The sequence below is a fragment of the Hypomesus transpacificus genome, chromosome 2 (assembly GCF_021917145.1).
Source record: "Hypomesus transpacificus isolate Combined female chromosome 2, fHypTra1, whole genome shotgun sequence".
Taxonomy (NCBI): Eukaryota; Metazoa; Chordata; class Actinopteri; order Osmeriformes; family Osmeridae; genus Hypomesus; species Hypomesus transpacificus.
In genome coordinates, this window is record NC_061061.1 from 132070 (window position 1) to 145000 (window position 12931).

Here is a 12931-nt window from a genome sequence, read left to right on the forward strand (position 1 = left end):
TCATCCTCATCCTCATCCTCCCCTCATCCTCTCCTCATCCTCCCCTCATCCTCTCCTCATCCTCCCCTCATCCTCTCCTCATCCTCTCCTCATCCTCTCCTCATCCTCCCTTCATCCTCTCCTCATCCTCCCCTCATCCTCCCCTCATCCTCTCCTCATCCTCCCCTCATCCTCTCCTCATCCTCCCCTCATCCTCTCCTCATCCTCCCCTCATCCTCCCCTCATCCTCTCCTCATCCTCCCCTCATGCTGATCCTCCTCAGAATGCGAGAAAGTGAGTGAGAGAATGAAAGAGAGAGGGTAAGAGATGAGAAAGAGAGAGAGAGAGAGAGAGAGAGAGAGAGAGAGAGAGAGAGAGAGAGGAGGAGAGAGAAAGAGTGAGACACTGACTGCAGGAGAGACAGTCTTCCAGGGGATTGACAGGGTGTGTACTGAACACAAGCAAACATGCTGTCAGACAGAAAGACTGCCTGCCAGGCAAGAAGAAAAACTGGAAAACTTGCTGCAAAACTCATAGGGAGGTTCACAGACAGACAGAGAGAGAGAGAGAGAGAGAGAGAGAGAGAGAGAGAGAGAGAGAGAGAGAGGAGAGAGGAGGGGAGGAGAGGAGGGAAGAGGAAGGGAGAGGAGGAGAGGAGGGGAGAGGAGGGGAGAGGAGGAGAGGAGAGGAGGGGATGGGGGGGAGGAGAGGAGGGGAGGGGAGAGGATGAGAGGAGGGTAGAGGGGGGAGGGAAGGGGAGGAGAGGAGGGGAGGGGAGAGGAGGAGAGGAGGGTAGAGGGGGGGAGGGAAGGGGAGGAGAGGAGGGGAGGGGAGAGGAGGAGAGGAGGGTAGAGGGGGGGAGGGAAGGGGAGGAGAGGAGGGGAGGGGAGGGGAGAGGGGGGGATGGAAGGGGATGGGATGGGAGGGGAGGTGCGGCAGACCGGACCAGGTCACATAAGCAGAGAATTTAGAAAAGAAAAACAGTGTTCTTTCACAGACATTACCGGCCACACTGTGGTGGCAGAGGAAGAACTGCCCTTTTCAGAATTTAATGAGAAATGATTTTAATGAGAAATTCCTCTGCTATGTGTGTCTGGAGGCAAAGACATTTGACTTGATCCATTAATTAGCCAGAGTAGCAGATATGGTGGCTTAATGTCGTGGCATTATCAAAACCAATCAAATGATTCTCAATCAGTCCCATTTGAGGGGAGTGTGTGTGTGTGTGTGTGTGTGTGTGTATGGTTTACAAATAAAACTGCAAACAACACCAGGTGATGAATCAAATGGTGTATGTATCAGCTTTGGGGGTACGGATATTCAAATTTCTTTCGTTTATTAAAGTTACTACTAAAGTTATTACTTGAAAGAAATGGGGGGAGGTGGGATGAGGGGAGAGGAGGGGATGACAGGAGAGGTGGGGATAGGACAGGAGGGGATGAGAGGTGGGGAGAGGAGAGGAGGGGACGAGAGGAGAGGAGGGGATGAGAGGAGAGGAGGGGTTGAGAGGACAGGAGGGGATGAGAGGTGGGGGAGAGGAGAGGAGGGGACGAGAGGAGAGGAGGGGATGAGAGGAGAGGAGGGGATGAGAGGAGAGGAGGGGATGAGAAGAAAGGATGAGAGGAGAGGAGGGGATGAGAGGAGAGGAGGGGATGAGAAGAAAGGATGAGAGGAGAGGAGGGGATGAGAGGAGGGGATGAGAAGAAAGGATGAGAGGAGAGGAGGGGATGAGAGGAGAGAAGGGGTTGAGAGGAGAGGAGGGGTTGAGAGGAGAGGAGGGGATGAGAGGAGAGGAGGGGATGAGAAGAAAGGATGAGAGGAGAGGAGGGGATGAGAGGAGAGGAGGGGATGAGAAGAAAGGATGAGAGGAGAGGAGGGGATGAGAAGAAAGGATGAGAGGAGAGGAGGGGATGAGAGGAGAGGGGGGTTGAGAGGAGAGGAGGGGATGAGAAGAAAGGATGAGAGGAGAGGAGGGGATGAGAAGAAAGGATGAGAGGAGAGGAGGGGATGAGAGGAGAGGGGGGTTGAGAGGAGAGGAGGGGTTGAGAGGAGAGGAGGGGATGAGAGGAGAGGGCTCTCTTTTGGGTGATGGTGATGTCTTTTTGTCTCTTGCTTTTTCAGCCCCACCCTTACATTTCTTAGCCTGGTTTTCCATCGTTATTCTTCTCCCGGTGCTCCCGATGGCCAGTCCACTACTGCGAGGCTGTGCCACGGTGGTGGATTTTCAAGTCATATTATTTTAGATTCTCATGCTATCAGGGGGTAATGCAGCACCCTCAGCACCCTCAGCACCCTCAGCACCCTCAGCACCCTCAGCACCCTCAGCACCCTAGTTCCCACAGCCATGGTATTCCCTCTCCACTGAAATCCAAAACTCAGCCAGTGTCTTGGCTGAGAACGCTGCCTTTAACGTTCGCAGTGTCTTGGCTGAGAACGCTGCCTTTAACGTTCGCAGTGTCTTGGCTGAGAACGCTGCCTTTAACGTTCGCAGTGTCTTGGCTGAGAACGCTGCCTTTAACGTTCGCAGTGTCTTGGCTGAGAACGCTGCCTTTAACGTTCGCAGTGTCTTGGCTGAGAACGCTGCCTTTAACGTTCGCAGTGTCTTGGCTGAGAACGCTGCCTTTAACGTTCGCAGTGTCTTGGCTGAGAACGCTGCCTTTAACGTTCGCAGTGTCTTGGCTGAGAACGCTGCCTTTAACGTTCGCAGTGTCTTGGCTGAGAACGCTGCCTTTAACGTTCGCAGTGTCTTGGCTGAGAACGCTGCCTTTAACGTTCGCAGTGTCTTGGCTGAGAACGCTGCCTGTAACGTTCGCAGTGTCTTGGCTGAGAACGCTGCCTTTAACGTTCGCAGTGTCTTGGCTGAGAACGCTGCCTTTAACGTTCGCAGTGTCTTGGCTGAGAACGCTGCCTTTAACGTTCGCAGTGTCTTGGCTGAGAACGCTGCCTTTAACGTTCGGTCACTTGACAGTTCAACTAATGCGTCCTCCTGGTTGGATGTCAGATGGTTTGCCGTACTTACAGAGAATGGACAATCAAAAGGCTGATGGCTTTTTTATTTGCAGGCATTGCTTTAACTACTATTTTTTATTTGTTAAAAATGTGGCTAAAATATGCTATTTCTAATTGTTTTAAAATGTTCCTTGATTTCTGGAAATCATCTCACGACCCCCCCTTGACCCACACTTTGGGAACCACTGCTCTAGGCAGCCATGGCTAAATGAAAGCAGAGCAGAAGATAGGAAGAGCAGAGGTTTGCAGGATGGAACCAGATGTTCTCTAACAGGATCTGGAAGCTGTGAGCCCTCTTCCTAGACAGCAGACTGCCACACTCCCTCCAACCTGCATCAAGAGGAGGCCACAGCTCAGAGCAGGAGCAGCCGACAGCAGAAGAAGACCGTGCTAGAACAGGAAGTAGGCCATGTTGAAACAGGAAGTAGGCCATGTTGAAACAGGAAGTAGGCCCTGCTGAAACAGGAAGTGGTTTTACAACATAGACTCCACAAGGTGTGATTGTTGTTTCCTAGGAGGGTCACGCTGCCTGCATCATCTCAGCCGAACACTCTCACTGGTGGAGAATTTCTAACTGATAAAAATTATATTTTTGGATGAAAACTGAATAAACAGATTCTCCATTGCTGCCTTTCTAGGTGTGGCTATGTAGTTTCAATAGTTACTGTAATATAGTGTGTCCCTTCCTCCCTGTGGTGTAGAAAAGGCTGTACTGTTTCGCAGCAGCTGAATGGCCCCTGATGAATTTAACTGTTTCAGAAGGAGTCAATTAGAAATGTGACAACTCCTTTAACTGTTGAAATAAACGGAGTATGCAGTGTGTGCGTGTGTGTGTGTGTGTGTGTGTGCGTGTGTGTGGTAATGAGAGTGGTGAGTAGAGAGTCCCCAGAGTGTTGCATGATGCAGGGGATTTCATGCTTGTGTGTGAGGATGTGTGTGTGTGTGTTTGTGTGTGTGTGTGTGTTTGTGTGTGTGTTAGGGGTCGGCGGTATGAACGGTATGTATTTGGCCTACGATATGGATTTTGACTATGCCGTGTAACCACGGTAGAGCCTTCCAGATATCCATGTGTCACAGACCCATTCACACCAGGCCCGGCTTCAAAATACAGTACGGAGGCAAAGCTTTAAAACAAATATTGCAATCAATCTGCGCAAACATAGCAAGCAATCTTACGCAATCTAGCCTACAAAGACTTGAACGTCAAAAATGCAGCATGGAAGAGTGTAACCATGCAAGCAAAGATACCAGTTTAGTTAGAATTGTGAAATGTTTGTTGTAGGCCAACAGAATAGAGTGTTCAGCCATGTAATCATCAGTAAGTTTACACTGGACAGGATGCTGTGCGTACTGGGATGCTGTTGGCTTTGTTGCATAATAATCTTCAGCCAACAACCTTCTAAAAAGTCTGGATCCCACATCTGTTTCTGATGACTCAGAACAATGTTCCACTGCTCTGGAAGCAGTGAAAATGTACACACTTTACTCCCATATAGTTATGACTTATTAATTATGCACTCCGATATGGAGAAAAAAATAATCAGTAAAAAGGTTTTGTCTTGTGTGTAAATGTGTTAACTTTATGGATCATAAATAGAGTGAATTGAGGCGTCTGCAGTTTGTTCAGAGTTGATGTGTTTGTGCTGTGGGACACTAAGGTTCTGCTGTCTGGTCAGGTCATGTTCAACTCTGGTCTTCTCTGTCTACACCTGTCTACACCTGTCTACACCTGACTACACCTGTCTACACCTGACTACACCTGTCTACATCTGTCTACACCTGTCTATCTACACCTGTCTACACTTGACAACACCTGACTAAATCTGTCTACATCTGTCTCTGGTACACCTGACTACGCCTGTCTACGTATGACTACACCTGTCTACACATGTCTAAACATGTCTACACTTGACTACACATGACTACACCTGACTACACCTGTTTACACATGTCTAAACCTGTCTACACTTGACTATACATGACTACACCTGTCTACACCTGACTACACCTGTCTACACCTGTCTACACCTGACTACACCTGTCTCTGGTCTTCTCTGTCTACACCTGACTACACCTGTCTCTGGTCTTGTCTGTCTACACTTGACTACACATGACTACACCTGTCTCTGGTCCTCTATGACTACACCTGTCTACACCTGTCTACACTCTGATTACACCTGACTACACCTGTCTACACCTCTCTACACTCTGACTACACCTGTTACACCTGTCTACACCTGACTACACCTGACTACATCTGACTACACCTGACTACACCTGACTACACCTGACTACACCTGACTACACCTGTGTGCTTGGATGAGTGTAGAGTGTAATCACGATAACAGGATGCAGGTCTGCTCACCTACTGTCTAGACCTCTCTATCTTTCCCCTCGATCTTTTCTCCCTCGCTCTCTCCTCTCTGTCTTTCCCCTTTATCTCTCTCCTCTCCATCTCTCTCTCGCTCTTTCTCCTCTGCATATCTCTCCCTCCCTCTCTCCCCTCTATCTTTTTCTTTTTCTCCCTCCCTCTCTCCTCTTGTATTCCCCCCGTCCTCCCCCCCCCACTGTCCCCCGTCCTCCCCTCTGCCTCCCCTCTGCCCTGGGGCGTGTGGAGGAGTTATGAGGCAGGCTGGCTAGTGGTCCTCTTGATCCTCACAGCTCTGTCTGGAGAGCGGAGAGACGTGCCCTCCAGCCTGTCCAAGGACGACCACCCTTCATCTCTCAACACTCCTGCCTTCCTCGTCTGATCTCTCCACCTGATCAAGAAATGTTAAATGGTCCAAAACCTCTGTGACCTTGTGAGGCGCTGAATAGTTCATGTTGGGAGGGTCCCACAGAAATGAAGCATCAACCCAGACATCAACATCCTGACCCCAGGATGAATACATCAAGTCTGGGAAAACAACACCATCAGAACATGGAAGTGTGAAGCACAGGTCCAGATACTGGGTTTAAGTGAGAGAACTAGTGGAAGAGAGAGAGGAGAGTGAGAGGAGAGAGAGGGAGAGATAGGGGGAGAGAGAGAAGGAAAGAGGAGAGGGAAGAGAAGGAGAGAGAAGGAGAGAGGGGAGGGAGGAGAGGGAGAGGGGGAGAGAGAAGGAGAGAAGGAGAGAAGGAGAGAGGAAAGGCAGAGAGAGAAAGAGAGGTGGAGGTGGAGCCAGCATTATCAGTCTGTCTGGCTGCAGAGAGCTTCATCTTGGACTCAACTGGCCACTTAGCGGTTTTACCGTCCAGCTATTAATCTGCTAATTACCAGGGAGACGGGAGAGGAGCTGAATGGTCATCAGAGGGTTAGTCTGATGCTCCTGCCTGTGAATCGGCTCACATCCTCATTTAGACTTCCTGAGAAACACTCGCCTCCATTAACCTTCACTTGAAAGTCAAGGTCATCACTTTGGAAATGTTTTCATTTTGGAAAAGTGTCCTTTAAACACTTATATATCTCCATACAAAACACACATTTCCAAAATGAAAATATTTGGGAGGGAGAGAGAGAGAGAGACCTGGATTGCTCAGATTCCCTTGTCCTTGGAGGGCTTGAGATGAGAAGCTCTCAATCTCTGTCTCTCTTTCTCCTTTTCTCTCTCTCTTTTTGGCTCTTTCTCTCCTTTTCTCTCTCTTTCCTTTTCTCCCTCCCGGTGCGTCTCTCTCTCTGTGTCTCCCTCTCTCTCTCAGGGAGGGATACAGAGATGTAGTTCTCTGTGTTGTTGTGCAGTGTGGTGATTAATCTTCCCAGTGGAGTATTTGTTGCTGATTTGTGGAAATGTGAGGTTGGACTCACAACCCTGGTGCATCTTGAGATGTGTCCAGATGTTTATGAACTCTCACAAACACACACACACACGTGCACACACACACATACACATGCGCAAACACACACACATGCACATACATGTACACACACACACACAGACTCAAACACATGCACTCGTAAACTAGCACATACACACGTACTGGTAACAGCGCTCCGGAATATCACAAAATCATCAACGTCCAGGTCAAACATGGCATTTAAGCACTGAAACACTCTCACAGACGATCTTCTTTCCAGAACATGATTTGACCATGAAGAGTCTGCTGCGTGAATGTAAAATAGAAGAATGTAATTGAGGAAGGCACCCTGTGTTCTATCTTGTATCTGGTAATCCATCCAGCCTTCCGTCACAAGAAGTTAACGTGACAAGGACATTTGTCTCTGCTTCTGAATGTCAGAACAGTTTAACAGTCTCTTATCGCTGTCACTCGTTCCATCGGGACAGAAAATATCCCGCTGCATTACTCAAGCTCTCATATCAGAGAACCAGCTCTCTCTAACAAGATCAAGCTTGATGAATTGACTACCAGGGCTTCAGACGAGGGTTCAGGTCTTCAGACGAGGGGTCAGGGCTTCAGACAAGGGGTCATTTAATCTCACTCGTTCTAAAAACTTTAGAACTGTTTATGATGCTTCTTTAAAAAATGGGGGAGGTCACATGACCATCCAGATGTGGATCCTGACCGTGTCACATGACCATGTCCAAGGTCCTGAACAACACCAGGAAGGAACCCCAGCAGGTCATGTGGTCAGTATCCCTCCCATCCTGCCTCCACACGCCCTCCACCCCCCCGCCCCCCCTAGAGAGAGAGAGAGAGAGAGAGAGAGAAAGAGCAGATGTGACAGTAATAGTGTAACGGATGGCAGGTTGAAATATTTGATCCTTGAGGAACACAACCAACACAGTGAGGTAGTTTATAAAAGTATGAATTTATTGATACCTATGCTTTAAAAACAGAATACTTGACATGTTGACAATTCACAAGTTGACATCCAATGCTAACAGCTAGGATGGGCTAACCCCCCTCAGGGGATCAGTACATGGGGCTTGTATTCAAATGTTCTGCTCTAGCGCCCCCTAAAGACAGGGGAGTAGTTCTAATAGGGAACTCTATTGTACCAATGGGCCTATGCCTTACAGGTGCAAAACACAGCAAACGGTTATCAAATCCACGGCGATGTGCAAGGGAGCAAATGTGCCAAACAGCAATATAAACCACAAGGAAAGGAACCACTACAAACAACACCGCAACACGTAATCATGCACTAGGCTTGTACACAGCAAAACGGCAATAGGCTCAAAACACAAAGTATTCTCTGAGAATAGCAAAAATAGACCAGACATTTACATTTAGCAGACACTGTTATCCAGAGCGACTTACAGTAAGTACAGGGACATTCCCCCCAAGGCGAGTAGGGTGAAGTGCCTTGCCCAAGGACACAACGTAATTTGGCTTGGCGGGGAATCGATCCGGCAACCTTCAGATTACTAGTCCGACTCCCTCACCGCTCAGCCATCTGACTCCCTCTCAGACACAGTATTACATGAATGAGAATGACTGACCCCTGAACACCCAATATGTCATTAAGCCACCCAAGCAGCCAGGCATTAAATGAATTAACAACCTGAGGCCACACTTGAATGGGGGAATAGTAAGGTGGAACTCCTCGATGAGAGGATTATCAATAGTTATTCAGGTAGTCCATGCATTTAAATGAACGGCATGAAGTATTTATGGATGGAACTTATTCTAAGTTTTCAATATTAAGTGATCCTTGTACTGTTTTGTACTGTGTTGTGTGGTGTGTTACGGCCCTCCCTGGCTGAACAAACTAAGGCTTCAGCGTCTAGGGGCAAAGGAGGGACTAACAACCAGCAGCCAACACGAACACAAACGAGGGTGTATGTAGAGAACCGTGCGTTTTATTCTACAAACAGGAAAGGCGTCACAGGAGAACAAGGGGACCATGAACGGTGCCAAAGGAATGAAAATTATAAAAGTGCTAAATACCCTGCCTACCCAAATAATGCCTCTCTAACAAAATTACATAGGGCGGCACCGTTCCTTGCCTAGTGAAGTAACAGGGGAGTAAACTGCGTGATGGGAGTGTATACCCATGGGCGGCTTACCTATCCCCTCTCTCCTGTGAACGACCAAACGAACAACACTAAGGGCAACAAACACGAGGACCTGCTACCGACAGAACATACACGTGAACACAAAACAGAATGTGGAAGGCTGCCTCCCGTTCCAAAGACGGATGGGGTCTTAAGGGCTGCGAGGAAGACGGACGGGATCGGGATTGGACGAGACCCGGAACAACACAGCCAATCACGGACAGACACCTGCGGACAACGATAGGGAGAACAAAAAAAGGGGAGGGGAAAACACGATAGGGCAACGCACAGTACAGAAAAGGCCCACAGGCCGTAACAGGTGTCAGGTATGTTGTTTATGTAGTATTTTATGATGGATTGACTGTTTTAATACCTGTCTTCAAACACATTTCCCCTAGTGGGATCAATAAAATGGACTTGACTTGCACCACTCACGACCCAGATGATGACCCAGGGCTCCAGCGTGCCGCAGCCGCGAGCGCACTGCTGTTCCACCGAAACTGTCCTTTCACAGTGGTGGTGTGTGCACGCTTCCCACAGAACTGCAGAAGAAGAACAATATCAAGCAGGACCCATACTGGTTGCGAAGTTAAACCACTGGGCCTATTACGCTGCAATGTGGTACAGGCAACAGTATTTCCCATGTTGCAGAACTAGAGGGCGTTGTACCTCTTTAGACGGTGCTCACGATGCCAGTGGTCTCAGCGTTTCCTTGACGTTGGTTCGTTGAGTGCGTTGCATTCGTCCTTCTGCTCGATCGCCACGGTTCCTGTTGTCCCACTCCGTGGAGGTTCGTAGTAGAGTCCTTCACGGGCGCCTGCCACCAACCAGGGATCTCACGTTGAACACCGCCCTCGGCATTTATTTCCTCTAGACACCAATCACCAGTCTCATCAAGCCACCAATCACCAGTGTCATCAGGGGCTATTTGACACACCTGTTAGAGAACGCAACAAGCCACACACGCACCCCAACATAACCACATACAATTGTCCAGCCCCGCCCCCTACCATCAGTCAATGTTCACACATCACAATCGCAATCAAAACAAACATTTTCGGCCTGTTACAATAGCTCTGGATGAAGATGGATGAGGGTTGGAGAGAGGGGGGGGTTAAGGGGGAGATGTTAGGTATAGAGAGAGGAAGGGATAGGGGCGGGATGGATGGGGGTGTGGTGAAGGAGGTGAGTTGAGGGGGGTGGTAGAAGATAAGATGGGGAAGGAGGGGAGGGGAGGAGGAGGAGTAGATGGAGGAGGGTTTTGATGAAAAGCAGACAGTATTGTGACCTTTCAGTTCGATGTCTGTAAGATCTCTGTTTGGGACTGAAGAGTATTGGCCGTGACATTCTCACACAGAAGCATGTTTGTGGGGGTTTCGGTAAATTGAACATGAGCACAAACAAGAACACACATACCAACATACACACACACAAACATGTTCACAGACAAATACACACATAAATGTTCATGCATGTATACAAACACACACACAGATGCACACACAAACCAGTGCATACACCCTCGTTAATGGTGCTGTAGAACATCATTGAATATTCAAGGCCAAACATGGCATGTATGCTGGATTTGTGGTGACATGTACTGTCCATGAGAACAACAGCAGGAGAGAACAGCAGGAGAGGACAACAGCAGGAGAGAACAGCAGGAGAGGACAGCAGCAGGAGAGGAGAGCAGCAGGAGAGGACAACAGCAGGAGAGGACAACAGGAGAGGACAACAGCAGGAGACGACAACAGCAGGAGAGGACAGCAGGAGAGGACAACAGCAGGAGCAGGAGACGACAACAGCAGGAGACGACAACAGCAGGAGAGGACAACAGCAGGAGAGGACAACAGCAGGAGAGGACAGCAGCAGGAGAGGACAACAGCAGGAGAGGACAACAGCAGGAAAGGACAACAGCAGGAGAGGACAGCAGCAGGAGAGGACAGCAGCAGGAGAGGACAACAGCAGGAGAGGACAACAGCAGGAGAGAACAACAGCAGGAGAGAACAACAGCAGGAGAGGACAACAGCAGGAGAGGACAACAGCAGGAGAGGACAACAGCAGGAGAGGACAGCAGCAGGAGAGGACAACAGCAGGAGAGGACAACAGCAGGAGAGGACAGCAGGAGAGGACAACAGCAGGAGAGGACAGCAGGAGAGGACAACAGCAGGAGAGGACAGCAGGAGAGGACAACAGCAGGAGCAGGAGAGGACAACAGCAGGAGAGAACAACAGGAGAGAACAACAGCAGGAGAGGACAGCAGCAGGAGAGGACAACAGCAGGAGACGACAACAGCAGGAGAGGACAGCAGCAGGAGAGGACAACAGCAGGAGAGGACAGCAGCAGGAGAGGACAACAGCAGGAGAGGACAACAGCAGGAGAGGACAACAGCAGGAGAGGACAACAGCAGGAGAGGACAGCAGAAGGAGAGGACAGCAGCAGGAGAGGACAACAGCAGGAGAGAACAACAGCAGGAGAGAACAACAGCAGGAGAGGACAACAGCAGGAGAGGACAACAGCAGGAGCAACACCATGAATGAATGAACGTCAGACATGAAGCATAGGGCAGGTTCAGTCAGTCAGACCAATCCCTGCACTCGGGCATACTGGATAATGTCCACTACTCACTCCTCCCGCTAAGAGCGCTCTACTTCCTCTGTTCCTATGTCGGGCTTTCATTTGGGTTCACTTCGAGTTGCGCTCCCATCTATCAATTAACGCTGTCACATGATCCCGTACCTTTTAAATACGATTCTCGCCCTGTGTAGTTTGTCCATGCTATCAAGTGTGCGACCCTCCACCTCCCCGTCGCCACCCGGTTCCTCGTCTGCTCTTCGACTCGTTGGTCGTCGGCTGCCGCCACCGCCACCAGTGTCTGGACTCCGTGAGGGATTCTTCTTCGGATGTTGGGCAAGCGCCCGTTGATCTATAATTCCCCGGGGTCTAAACTCCAAACAATGTAGTACATTTATCATTCTGTAATAAACATCTTTCACTCATCCCAGGTTTCTCCTGATTGAAATGATGTTAGTCTCACTGAGAGCTTGAAGGAGCTTCTAGTTGAGAGGGATAGAGAGAGAAATAGAGAAAGAGATTGAGGGAAAGAGAGAGGATGGAGAGAGGGATAGAGAGAGAGATAGAGAAAGAGATTGAGGGAAAGAGAGAGGATGGAGAGAAGGATAGAAAGTGAGCGATGGAGAGAGAGAGAAGGATAGAGAGATAGAAGGTGAGGGTTACACACACACGCTTGCACTCCCCACCTGTGCTCTGCAGCCCTCCCCAGGTAAAGCTATCTGACAGACTCCCCATAATTACAATCCACCCCTCTCTTATGAATTATTACACAGCTCTAACGAGCAAATCAATATCTGTCCCCGGTCATCACTAAGAGTGAGCTGAGCCTGTGTGTCAGAGCTTCCCTCAGGGGACCATGTTATTGACTTCTGACAGAGGTCCTCAGAGAGGATTCTGGGTCTGTAGCACTGAGCTGACAGAAGGAGCCTGCAGAACCTCCCTCCCAGAGGGAAGAGACGGAGGACAGGAGGAGCAGGGGGAGGACAGGGAGGAGAGGGAGCAGGGGGAGGAAAAGGGGAGGAGAGGTAGAAGGAGAGGGGGGAGGAGGGGGAGGAGAGGGAGGAGGGGGAGGAGGGGGAGCAGGGGGAGGAGAGGGAATAGGGGGAGGAGAGGGGGAGCAGGCGGAGGAGAGAGAGCAGGGGGAGGAGACAGGTCCAGGGAACACATGTTTGTTTATCTATGCTTTATTAATACAGGGTTAGGGTTAGGTCATGCTCTGCTGAAACAAATGTCTGCCTCACAAACCCACCTCGTCAACCCAATATACAGTGTGTGTATGTAACCCAAGGAGTGTGTGTTCCATGGTGACCTAGTTAGTGAAGACACAGCTCATGCCATGAGAGTGCTGAGACACTCCCTCTGCTCCTCTCTGCCTGCCTCATGAGTCATGACAAGACTCCACATGAATAATTCATCCAGGGAGGTTCAGTGTG